A 12,358-nucleotide genomic window follows, 5' to 3' on the forward strand; every position below is an offset into this window, starting at 1 on the left:
TACGTCCTACTTATTATGATTTTGGAGATGCCCATAATAACGACCACAGGCTAGCCAGTGATAGCAGTTAGTATATAACGAATGATAAACAGAAATGAGATATCACAGGCTTCTCTTTTAGTGTTTTTATTTGAACAATTGCTTTTCAATAAAAAAATTTATAAATATACTCTAGAGAGAAATTATTTTTAAAACAATATGAGTATCATATTAATAGGTTTTAATATTACTTGTAATTTCGATGGTGCAAGTCATTGGATTTTTTTCAGGCTCTAAAAATAATGATCATTTTTGTTCATTACTGTAATGATTTCAATAGCTCTAATATAGGCTCAGTCATCCTTTTATGACGACTCTGCAAGACTAGTATCACCTGCGTCTGTCTTATCTAACAGCAAAGTCTTCAAAATGGTTAATTCCAACAAAAAGAATTCACTGCCTCATCTCTGTTGAAGAGCATTAGCTGTAGCACTTACCTTTTTACTGAATATTTTAATCTTTAATTATATCCTCATACTTTTTTAGCTTTATGCTTACAAAAAGACTATTTCCAGCAGATTCCAAATTAATTTGCATGTGATTCAGTGCACAGCCATGAGTTTGATTCCTTTTTTGTTATTCTATCTAGGAGAAAAAAAATCTTCCTACGATATTTGTGAAATCTGCCAAAACTGAAAACAACACAAAATTTGTTGGAAATATGTTTAGAAAACTTTGATTTAAAGTATTTGAAAGTAAGTTATTTGAGATTCATTTTAAATGTATTGGACCCATTTAATGAAATAATCTCATTAGACCATTTATTAAATAAAAAAGTCCAAGTACCAACCAAGAACAAGTAAGCCAGTGTAAGTCCTAAATATCTCTAATTACAATGAGTCTGTAGTTCATTTATATTCATAAAATCATCTAAGGTGTCAATTTCTGCGACTACAGTTTGTACAGATTGCACATTTGTAAGAGCAAATTCATTAATATGTTAATTAGAAAACTCTTACAAAAGAAAGAATGGGTTTTGGTTCACGTTGATCTCTTTCCCAGCTTGTATCTATAGTGGTGAGTGGTGGGCAAGTCACCGATGTTTAAAAATCTCTGAGTGCACATTAGTACATGTGCCATTCTTTTCATTGTCCTTGATGTCATAAGTCAATTTGTACTCTTCTATTATGAATTATATACCGGAAGGCCTACTGGGTACCAGGTATATCAAATATTCATTTAATTAATTCACACAGTAGTGGTGTGGAGTGGCTACCATTATTTTGCTTTCACAAATGAAGACACTGAGACTTCAAGAAATTTAGATAATTACTGAAGGTCGGGTAGCTGGTGAGTGGGGACTGGAATCTGAATGCCAATGCCAATGCCTGTGACTTTGAACCACAACCCCATAATGCTTATGCAACTGGGTGTCAGTAGCTTTTAGTGACGCGCAGTGACTTAGAATGAAATATTATACTTTACTGTGTTAGCATGAGCTTAGACTTTTTAATTGTGCTGCCCATTTAAGGCACAGCAGCAAGGGTATTTGCAAAGGGGATTTGTCAAGTTATTGTGATTCAGGCAGCAAGCCAAAGTACCTCAGAAAGTTTCTAGAATTTTCATGGGAAGAGATGAGGGCTGTGGGGGAGGGAGTCACCTGTTTCCCCTTTCTCCTCCTTCACCTCTAATTTCACTTATGTAATTTTAAAATGCTGAAATCCTACCAAATTCATTATCTCATTACAGGCTCAGCCAAAACTGAACTATTTCTATTCTAGTACACTATTATAGACCTAAAATTTAGAGGAGGTTTTAAAATACTCGATAAGCTAAAATTTGTAATGAAAGAGCTTTTCGTGTTATTTGTGAAGATTTTCCACATACTTTGTTGCCAAGTACCTAAAAATTATTGAAGGAATCAAAGTTGATAGTAGCTTTAGAAATTGCAGAGACTGTCCCATTGAGATGGGCTTGGGTCAAGTGAAGGCTTCATGAAGAAATTAAATTCTAAGATTCATTCTAATACTGCATGAACCTCAAGTCTCAGGATTCTTTGTCTACCTGATAAGGCCACAGAACTCACCTTGGGCTGTGTATAAAACTGCAGGAGCACAGCCAAAGGTACAAAGTAGAACAGCACGGCTGGTATCAAAGGCTTCCTGAACCAGTTAGACTGAGGCATTTCTTTTTATTTTTTTAATTGCATTTTTGCAATTTTCATACAATATAGTGTGATGGTATTTAGATCCCCTCCTCTATCTGCACCTCCTCCCACTGTCCCCACTTAAAGTACTCTCTTGTATGTATAATACAGCATATAGAATCTGATTTATGCCTCCAGATATCCTTCAGTGTGGGTCCATCCACTGGATCCATCGGTAATCCCATCCCTGAAAGACTGTCTTTCTCCTTCTCAGCAGCCATCAGTCAAAAGTTCCTTAGGTTGGATTAGAATTTTTTACCAACTTCTCCACGTCTAGACTGGGGTTTGGTTTGAACTTGCACAGGACTTGTGCATGATATCACCATTGCTGAGAGTTCATATGAGACCAGCTGTCTGGAAGATTCTGTTTCCTTGTGGTCATCCACACCATCTCTGGCTCTTATAATCTTTCTGCTTCCTCTCCTGCAATGAGCCTTGAGCCTTGGTGTCCTACTCATGGATAAGTACTCTGTGGTCTCTTGTTCTCTGCACATTGGTCAGTTGTGGGTTTCTGTGTTCATCATCATCTGCTTCATAAGGGAACTTCTGTGGTGAGGAGTGAGAGATGCATTTATCCTGTGTGTAGAGGATACATTGAAGACGTGTCACTTCTTGGAGTCATTTGGTCACATATCTGTCCAACCTCCATTTAACAGTCACTTGGTAACTGGAGCACATTCAGTTTTGCATTTATTGATAACTCTGTTACAGATACTGTGCCAGGTGTTGCAAGCCTTAGCATATTCACAAAAGTCAATGACCAATTCATTGTGTTTGCTCCAGTATGTGATTTTTTTTTTTTTTTTTTTTTTTTTTTTTTTTTTTTAGAACAGGCTGGCCTTGAACTCACAGGGATCTGCCTGCCTCTGCCTCCCGAGTGCTAGGATTAAAGGCATACGCCACCACACCCGGCGATTATTTTTTTATGGTGCCACTGATTCAATTATTTTTGAACTATAGTCCTTGTTTTTTATCAGCTTGTGGGTGATAATCTGTCAATTGATAGAGAAAGGAATTATGTTGCTTGGAGGACTGAGTTGATCATGCGTTTGGTTTAAAGGAATTGGTGTTTGGTTTAGATATAATCACCTATTTAGTAAACAAAGTTTGATGCCATATCCATACACTTGTCTAATAAGTGATAAAGATAACTTTTATTATAATACAGGTTATATGCTTTAGGCTCTTGGTGGGAAGCAAACTTCATGTGTCAGTGTTTTAAATATTTCATTGAGGATCTAATTTTCTAGAAACACAGGAAAATTATGCACTTTCTTGCTGTCTTTGTGCCTTCATTTTCTCCTCTGTAAGACAATTTGTAGATGATGGCCGATAAATTCAAGATTAACATCAAAGTTTTATAATTTAAGGATTAGGCTTCCTCCTGATCTTAAGAATTTGAAGAACCCTACTCCTAAGTTTTATTGTTGGATATACATAACAAATAGACAATAAATACATTAATTTGTATAAAATATATAAAGCATTAGAGCAATAGCAATCTTATACCCGTTTGTTCAGCAAGCATCACGTCTGTGCTGGGCACTCATTACAAACTGTGGACCTGGCAGTGCAGTGGGAGGAGGTCCTTCTCTCATGCAGTTTACAAGCATCATGGGGAAAGATGAACAACCAGCTTAGGAAAATAACAATAGTGTTGGGTAGTAGCAAGTGCTTTGTAGGATAATAGGACAGTGTGTAGAGAGAAGATAGTTAAGGAAAGGTAGTCTGCCCTGTGAAGTTCAAGGGTAATAACATTCCTGGGACTTGGAAAAACTAAAGCGAAGGTCTTATGGCTGCACATGGATCTTCATTTTCAAGGGACTCAGAGACGATGGGCAGTGAGTGTGAAGTGGTTGGAGGTACAGCTGGAATGGACACCATCTGGATGGTGTTGATTCTTCCAAGACTAAGGAAAGAGACTGGATTTTATTTTCAGTAAGAATGCCAGAGTCTTAAATGTACAAGCAGTTATCCTGTTATATAAATGTGCACCCTCACATTGTGGATTTGAGATACACTTAGCCAACAATTTCATTTCCTTCTTTTGTGTGCATAGTGATATTGTCTTACTTTGTCTTTGAAATTCATTTATAAAAGTACTTTGTTAAAGCAGAATATCTTTTCTCGTTCATGAATTAAAGATAGCAAATTTTCCAAAGTTGATGTTGAGAAATGTGAAGCAAACAAGGCGAACTCCAAGTGGAGATAAAAATGTATTCATCATCTATTTTAGAAAATTCAGATTTGCAAACCCTTTTTTATGCAGTGGGATTTCTGCAACAATAACAGCCAAATCTCTATTTTGTGTTAAGAAATTATGTATTTGTAATTTTCCCTTAAGATGCTTGATGTTATGAGTTAAGGAGAGTGCAGATAGACTCATCAGAGAGACAGTTTGCATTTACTGGAGGACAAAGCGTATTCTAAATACGACGTCATACAGTGGTAAAGAGAAGTGGAGTTCTGAGCTGAAATGCACTGATGTAAGACTTGGAATGCAGCAAGATGATTAGGAGGTTGAGTCTTGTCTCCTGTTAAAGTGAACTTAAAGTGAGGTTAGGTTCGTATGTGACAGTGTCTAACTCAACAGAGTCTTCACTCCAAAATACAGAGAAGATGAATTACTAGACTTCAATGGTGGTGTACTGGTTTGAACTAACGTAAAACGAAGTTACATAATTTGCCATATTAGTATGCGTTAAGGGTGCTGCTTAATGTTTTTGAACTTTCTTTCATCCTCTTTGAAAACAAAATTGAACCAAATTACTGTTTAAGACTCCTAAATTCCAAAATTTCTATAATTTTATGTGATTAGCATAATATTAACTATAAATGATAATGAAAATAGATGAGAGTGTTTGGTAGAATTTATGATCAATGATTGAATCTGGAATGATAGTAACAGAATTAGTTTATTTTAAGAAATAAGGCTATAAGAATTGGTTATAAATAAGCTTTTATTTTGTGCGTAATAAGGAACCATCTTAAAATTTGCAATTTTCCTCTGAATTAAGTAGATTTTAGATTTCATAAATGGTTCCTAATATTGGCTATTTCAAAGGCAGTTTCAGGAAAGAAAACCGTGTTATTGCCTCCTGCATGTGTTTTCACACTCTTGTGACCTGAAGTTAGTTTTAAATTAGTCACGGTATTAAGTCATTGTTTTTCCCTGTCTTTAAGTCACAAAGGTCTCAAAAGTTGAGATAAAGGAAGCTTGAATGTTATAAGGCAAATTGATTTCTTTTGTGCGGAATGTTTATCTAGAACTTACATGGAGTTGACAAAGGCAAAGAATAAATGCTAAATGAGTGACTGTTGTAAGTTTATCCTTGGTAGATACAACTAAACTGCTTAGAAATTTCAGTCCCTTTTATGTTAGATTTAGGATCTCAAAAGATTAATAAAATTTGGATGTTTTGTGTTTAGTTTTTAAAAATCAAGCAGAGGAGAGGTGCTGGTCAGGAAAATAAATACAGGCATTATTTAGATTGTAATGAAGGTAAGGCTATATACTCTAGTTTGTCAAGACACAATCCCTGATCTTTTTCTCTTCATAAATACTTCGGTCGATTCTGGAGACGTCATTTGCCACCTATAGGCCTGTGGATCCTTAAATTGATGACTCTATGTCTCTAGCAGGTAGTGTGTTTTGGGGGCCTCAACTCAGTTTGGCCAACGGGACGCTCTTTTACCTGTTCCCCACCATTTTAGTTCCTCAGAAAACAATGATCTCCCAACAGTGTGAACCAGAAATCTTGTCCCCATTTTTCACTTTTCTGTGTTTCTTCATTTTAACTACAGCTTTGAGTCTGTTCATTTTTTTCGTGGCCTGTTCCCTCTCACACTCATCCAGTCTTTTGTAATAATCTACCTCATCCTTCCATATATACCCTTGCCTGGTTCTAACATGTAGCCAGGAGCTATAGAGACAATTTTAAGGCAAATATGATTCACTTTCCTTCTGAAAACTCTGCAGAGGTTTCCTATTATTTACCAAGATAAGATGAAAATGCGTAACCTGTTCTCAGCCGCCATGGTCTGGCCCCTGCTGCTGTCCAGACTCATTTCCAAGTATCCCCCCACCATCAGTCTTTGGAGTTTTTACTTGTGCCATAGTCCCTGCATAGAACAATTCTCTTTGCTTGAAATGTTCTTCTCTGTCTATGTTTAAATGGATTCTTATTAGCCCCCGAGGATCAGTTACCCTAACCATTACTCTGCTGAAACATCCTCTGTTTTGATATTTTAGTGAAGGTCACATCTCCTTAATAAGTACCCTCTTTTCACTCTGTATAATTATCCATTCATTCATTCATTCGTTCATTCATTCATTCATATCAACTACAGTTGTGAGGTCTCTATGTGATATGCTCTTTTAAAGCCTGGGGAGGGAATAAGAAGAGACTAATAACAACCACAGGACTAAAACCTGAAATACTTTCAACTAATGATCACTATTATAAAGAAAATAGCCTATTATGTTAGGGAATAATTTGAGAGAGATACTTGGGTTAGAATGTTGGTAATTGCAATTAATTCAATGATGGGATGGTTTGTGCCACAGTGCTCACCTTCTCTATGAAAGCAGAAGCTCCCAAGAACTTTGTTGTACCCGCTCAAATGGTATCCCAGCATTTGGTCCAGTAGTCAGTACATAGCAGATTCAGTGAGCACTGATGAATGAGTGAATCATGCTACTGTATTAGTTTCCAGGAGCCGCTGTAACAAAGCACAAAAACTCAAGCTGATTTGAACAATGGAAGTGTATTCCACATAGTTCTGGAGGCTAGGAGTCTGAGACCGTGGTATTAGCAGGGCCATTCGTCCTCAAGTCTCTGGGAGGAAGCTGCTTCTTTGGCCTCTACCTTTTGGTGCTTGCTGGAACCTTTGATATTCTTTGACTTGTAACTGCATGACTCCTCACTGTCTTCACCATCACACATCCTTCTTCCTTGTGATTTGGTCAATGACATGTCCAAATATCCCTTTTCTTTTTTAAAAATGTTTATTGAATTTTTGCAATTTATATACAATATAATTTGATGATGTTTAGATCTCCTCTCCTTACTTCCCCCGCCCAATTTAATAATGTACTCTAATATATACGAGTTTGTGTCCCCAAATGTCTTTCAGTGTGAGTCCATCCTCTCGAGCTTGGCTAACCTGCCAAAAATTCCATCCCTGTAGAAGACTCTCTCCCCTGAGCATTGTGGAAGAGGGCACAGAAAGACTAAACGTCAGAGGTGGTGGTGGGCCACAAGGAAACAGTTTTCCAGGCAGTTGGGCAGTTACACAAGTATCCCTTTTCTTGTAAGGATGACAGTCACTGATCAGAGCCTACCCTAACCCAGTACGCTTTCCTCTGAACTTGTAAATACATCTACAAATATCCGGTTTCCAAGTAGCATTGCATTGACAGGTTTGTGGTAGAGGGCATATGGCTAGACTTCAGCATGTCTTTTGAGAGACATGATTAGAAACTCATCCTGTTATTCCTACTTTTCCCATTAAAGGGAAATACAAAATGTTATAGTAAAGATTTATGTTTGTATAGTCTTTAAAAAGATGTATTTTAAGTAACATCTAGTGCATAAATGTTAAAAAGTCCTTTTATTTTGTATAAATAAGGCAAATTTTGTTGATTTGTTTTAGGCGATTTGGTTAAATCTTAACTATGCCAATGTCCAAGGCACCCTATAAAACCAAGACTACAGCCCAAACTAGATTCATTTCATGTTCCCTCAGCAGATGAGGGCTTGCTTCTTTATATATTAAAAATGAATGTGTGGAAAGATATTCATGACATTCACATCATAAAAATTCACCCTGACATTTTTGCAAAGGCAGTGTGTGGGATCTTGACATATTTTTGTTATAAAATGACAGTTTTAGTACAAGTTGTTCTCCTGACCAAGGAGAATGAGCAAACGGAAGTGAAAGAATAAGTCACAGTCCAGCAGAAGGTGAGCCCGCCAGAAACGGGATGACAAAGCCGGCCGGAAAGGCAGGGAAGCCCTCCTGATATGGTCGGTGGGCTGGGGGGTCACACACTGTCGTTTCAGAAAAGTCGTTCTTGACGTTCCATCAGATGCCATCATGTGTCCTTTGAATTTCATTTGTCTTTTTGTTTGTTTCTGGTCATTCTTGACGTTCCATCAGATGCCATCATGTGTCCTTTGAATTTCATTTGTCTTTTTGTTTGTTTCTGGTTTTGGCTTTTTGAGGCAGGGTCTCCCTGTGGCCCCAGCTGGCCTGGAACTCACTATGTAGATCAGACTGGCCTCTGTCTTAGAGATTCATCTGACTGGGAGTCAAGTGCTGGGAGCAAAGGCGTACTCAATCACGTCCAGTTTTCATTCCCCTTTTGAGACAGTTTTCTCAAAGGAGCCTCATGTCATACTTTTCACTCTGCTTACTGTGTGAGTACTTTGCATGCAACAACCCGTTCCTATTGCATGGTTTAGGGAGCGGTCACGGAGAAGCTGAAGTTCTAGGCAGGAGCCGTGATTCAAGCCCATCAGTGCAAAAAGCTCATGTTTTAAGGGCTCAGTTGTAGCTGCTGGGCTTTGGGGGAGGTAACAGGATCAGCAGGGCCTCATCTCACTAGTGGATTGTGGATTGTCACAATGCGATGGCAGTATTGGGTCGTGGTGGCAGCTAGGAGATGGGGCTTAGGGTTGAAGGAAGTAGGTCACTGGAGGGACTTAAGTCCCCAAAGGTCTGTCTTGTTCCTGCTCCTTTATAACATCTGCTTCCTAGTTACAGGAGGTGAGGAACTTTGCTCGGACATGTCTTCCTTCCACCACAGTGCTCTACCTTGCTACAGCCCCACAGTAACCCAGCAAGCAATTGTGGTCTGAAATTCCTGAAACTGTTGCCCCAAATGGATCTTTCATTCCTGAATTTGTTTTCTTGGGAAATGCCATAGTGATGGACAGTGGCACACATACCCACCATGCGCACTTTCTTCAGTGGTCAATGAGTTTAAACTCATTTTCTATTTCTGCCAGATTCTGAGCTTTTGAGAACTTGGCCATCGTGCCTGTCTTAGTTTTGCGTCTTCTACAAAATCCAGCCCACTGTCCACTGCGCATACTCTCAAGAACTGCTTCCAACGAATCAATCCTGGTTTTCACAAGCCAGTGGTGTTTAGCGCTCTGAGAAAAAGGTATTTATCTGAAGAAAAAAATCACCAAGATTCCCGAATTAATAGAAATAGCAGAGCCAGGCGTGGTAGCACACGCCTTTAATCCCAGCACTTGGGAGGCAGAGACAGGCGGATCTCTGTGAGTTCAAGGCCAGCCTGGTCTACATAGTGAATTCCAGGACAGCTGGGGCTACAGGGAGACCCTGTCTTGAAAGATGGAAAAAAGAAAAGAAAAGAAAAGAAAAAGAAATAGCAGGGGAGACAGGAACACCAGTCATCACCATGGATGCTCGCTCCCTGCCCCTCCCCAAGCTCCCACCTGTTAGCTTCAGGAACGTTCTCTTAGGGTAGGGGCCTGAATATTTCCACTGCGAGTAACTTAAAACATGACCCCCTTTAAGAACCTCCTTGTTTCACAGAAATGAATCCTAATCACTTGGCCATCAGTCGAGTGTTCATCTGATGTGGAGCAACTGCAGAAAGTGTACTAATTTTTTAAAAATTATCTATTACTTTTATTTTACATGTATGCGTGTATTGCCTGCATGTAGGTAAGTGCACCCGTGTCTTGCAATGCGCACGGAGGACAGAAGAGGCTGTCGGATCCCCTGGGACTGGAGTTACAGACAGTTGTTAGCTGTCATATGGGTGCTGGGATTCAAACCCGGGTCTTCTGCAAGAACAGCCAGTGTTCTTAACTGCTGAGCCATCTCTTCAGCCCCAGTGTACTAATTTTTATGTAAAATATCTTGTTTGATAGGTCTGTTGGTAACTCTCATTTGTTTGCATTTTCTCTGTATATAAATACGAGAGTAATTAAAAGTAAATAACTCTAATCTTCAGTTTAAAATCTGGCAGTTCTAAAGTAAAGTAGGCATGTTGGTATTCATTTGCTTCTGGGACTTTCTGCTACATAAGAATTAAATTTAATTTTGTCTTTTTATTATGTGATATGTGCATCCCAAGCCTGTGGGCAATAAATGAGCTTTAATAAAACTAAAAATAAATAAAACTGTAATGTTAATAAACCTTGTAGCCCATTAAATATTTAGATTCACTCAGTATATAGCTATTAATTTTAGACTATACTACATTAAGAAACTTCTGTTATATGGAAATTATACTTAAGTGAGTAATGTATTCAAATTCAATGCAAACCCTCTTCCACACACTTTTTTTTTTTTCCTGGCAATCCTTTACTGAGAAATTTCAAGGAATTTAAGAGTAATGATTAAATATGCCAATATAACAGATTACAGTACTTTTAAAGATATAAATTTTGAAAAATGTATTCAAATGGATTCTCCTCTCACGTCTTATTATCTTCCTAATCGATTTTAACATTTGCAGTTTCATCATTTCATTAAGAAAGTGCACCTGTCTCAACCCTTATCATCCTGCTCCATTTCTGTTTGAAAATTCTGCTAGATTTTGTTCCCTCATTCTATTAAAATGCACCTCACTATTTCCAAGGTATTTCCCTTCTTTCTTTGGCTATTCCTTTCCCCCCTTGAGATGCTCTCCAGTTCCTAACCTTAAAAATTCACACGTGAAGGCTTTATTTTGAGAATCGTATGTCTTGTGCCTCAGCTATTTATGAAAATAAACATGGGCTTATTAGACTAGAGGAGAAATGGCCTTCAGTTTCCCAGCTGCGAGGGCTACAGTGTAGTCACCACACAGTTCTGGAGTCTAGAACTCTGAGACTCATTTGTCTGCAGATGGTTCTTTACTGTCTGTGAAGGAGACTGTACTGCATGGGTCTCATCTTACAGGCGCCTCATCCAATCCTGGCCTTCATGTGCCTGTGCCATACTTCCTATGCTATGTACCTGTGTCTGTTTCCCCTTTTATAAGATTATGACATATCTTGAACTAGGGTTTACCCTAATGACTTTGTCTTAACTTGATCATCTACATACAAAGGCTGTATTCCATTTCAGGTTATGGTTGCAGGCATTGGGGGCTGGCATTTTAACACCTTTGCGGGTATCATTTCATTCATAACCATGTAGTTATACTCAATGCAAAGTTATTGGACACCTACATAGATTTTTATTACATTAGTACTATGCTGCCTGCAATACTAATAGTTTCTTATTGTTGCATATTTACCATAAGCTGAGTTCTGTGCATAGTCATTATTGAATTTCCACAGCATTCTTAAGAAAAGTATACTATTAGTTTTTGCAGAAAAAAACTCAAGGGTTACGTAGTTAAAGTAATTGTTAGAGAGATGAGTGCATCATTTAGGCTATCTGTGGCTACAAGTAATTGAATACTGAAAAAGTTGCTTACACAGCGTATTTCTTTTGTCCTGTGTGGGGACTCTGGCAGTAGGGTGGATGAAGGTCGGGTCGCACCTCTGGCTGTGCTGCATCCTCAAGAATTGGATCTCTTTTCTCAGTGCATTGTGTTCTTAAGGTCCTTTTAGGAGGTGCACGAGACCTTACAGCGTGGCGGCAGTTCAACACACGTAGACAGTGTGTAATGATCAAATTTAAGTAGTTGAATTTTCATCTCCTTAAACAATTTTCAATCAACTTATAAGGCATCATGTGCTGTTTCACACATGCACACATGTGTGCTATGTCATACATGTGTACAGTACATGTGTACTGGTCAAATCAGGCTAATGTCTTTATTTCCTCATCTTTGTGTTTGGAACCTTCAAGCTCCTTTCTTCTAGTTATTCATAAAATACACAGTAGGTCCTTGTGAGCTATAGTTACCTCATGCTGTGGACCACTAGAACTTATTCTGTCTGTGTTTTGGGTCTCACTGTCAGCCATTACAGAGACTAGAACACAGGCTCCTAAAAATCTAAAATAAATCTACCACAGTTTCAAAGGAAATATTAATGCAGCAAACAGATACTTGTCCGCATATACTGCTGCAAGATTCATAATAGCCAAGATATGGACTCGCCTGGGTGCCAATTAATAGATGAATGGATAAAGAAAACCTGGACTACAAACACAAGAGAATATTTAGCCACAGAAAGAGTGGCACCCTATTGCTTG

The sequence above is a fragment of the Nannospalax galili genome, unplaced genomic scaffold (assembly GCF_000622305.1).
Source record: "Nannospalax galili isolate Female #2095 unplaced genomic scaffold, S.galili_v1.0 scaffold232, whole genome shotgun sequence".
Classification (NCBI taxonomy): domain Eukaryota; kingdom Metazoa; phylum Chordata; class Mammalia; order Rodentia; family Spalacidae; genus Nannospalax; species Nannospalax galili.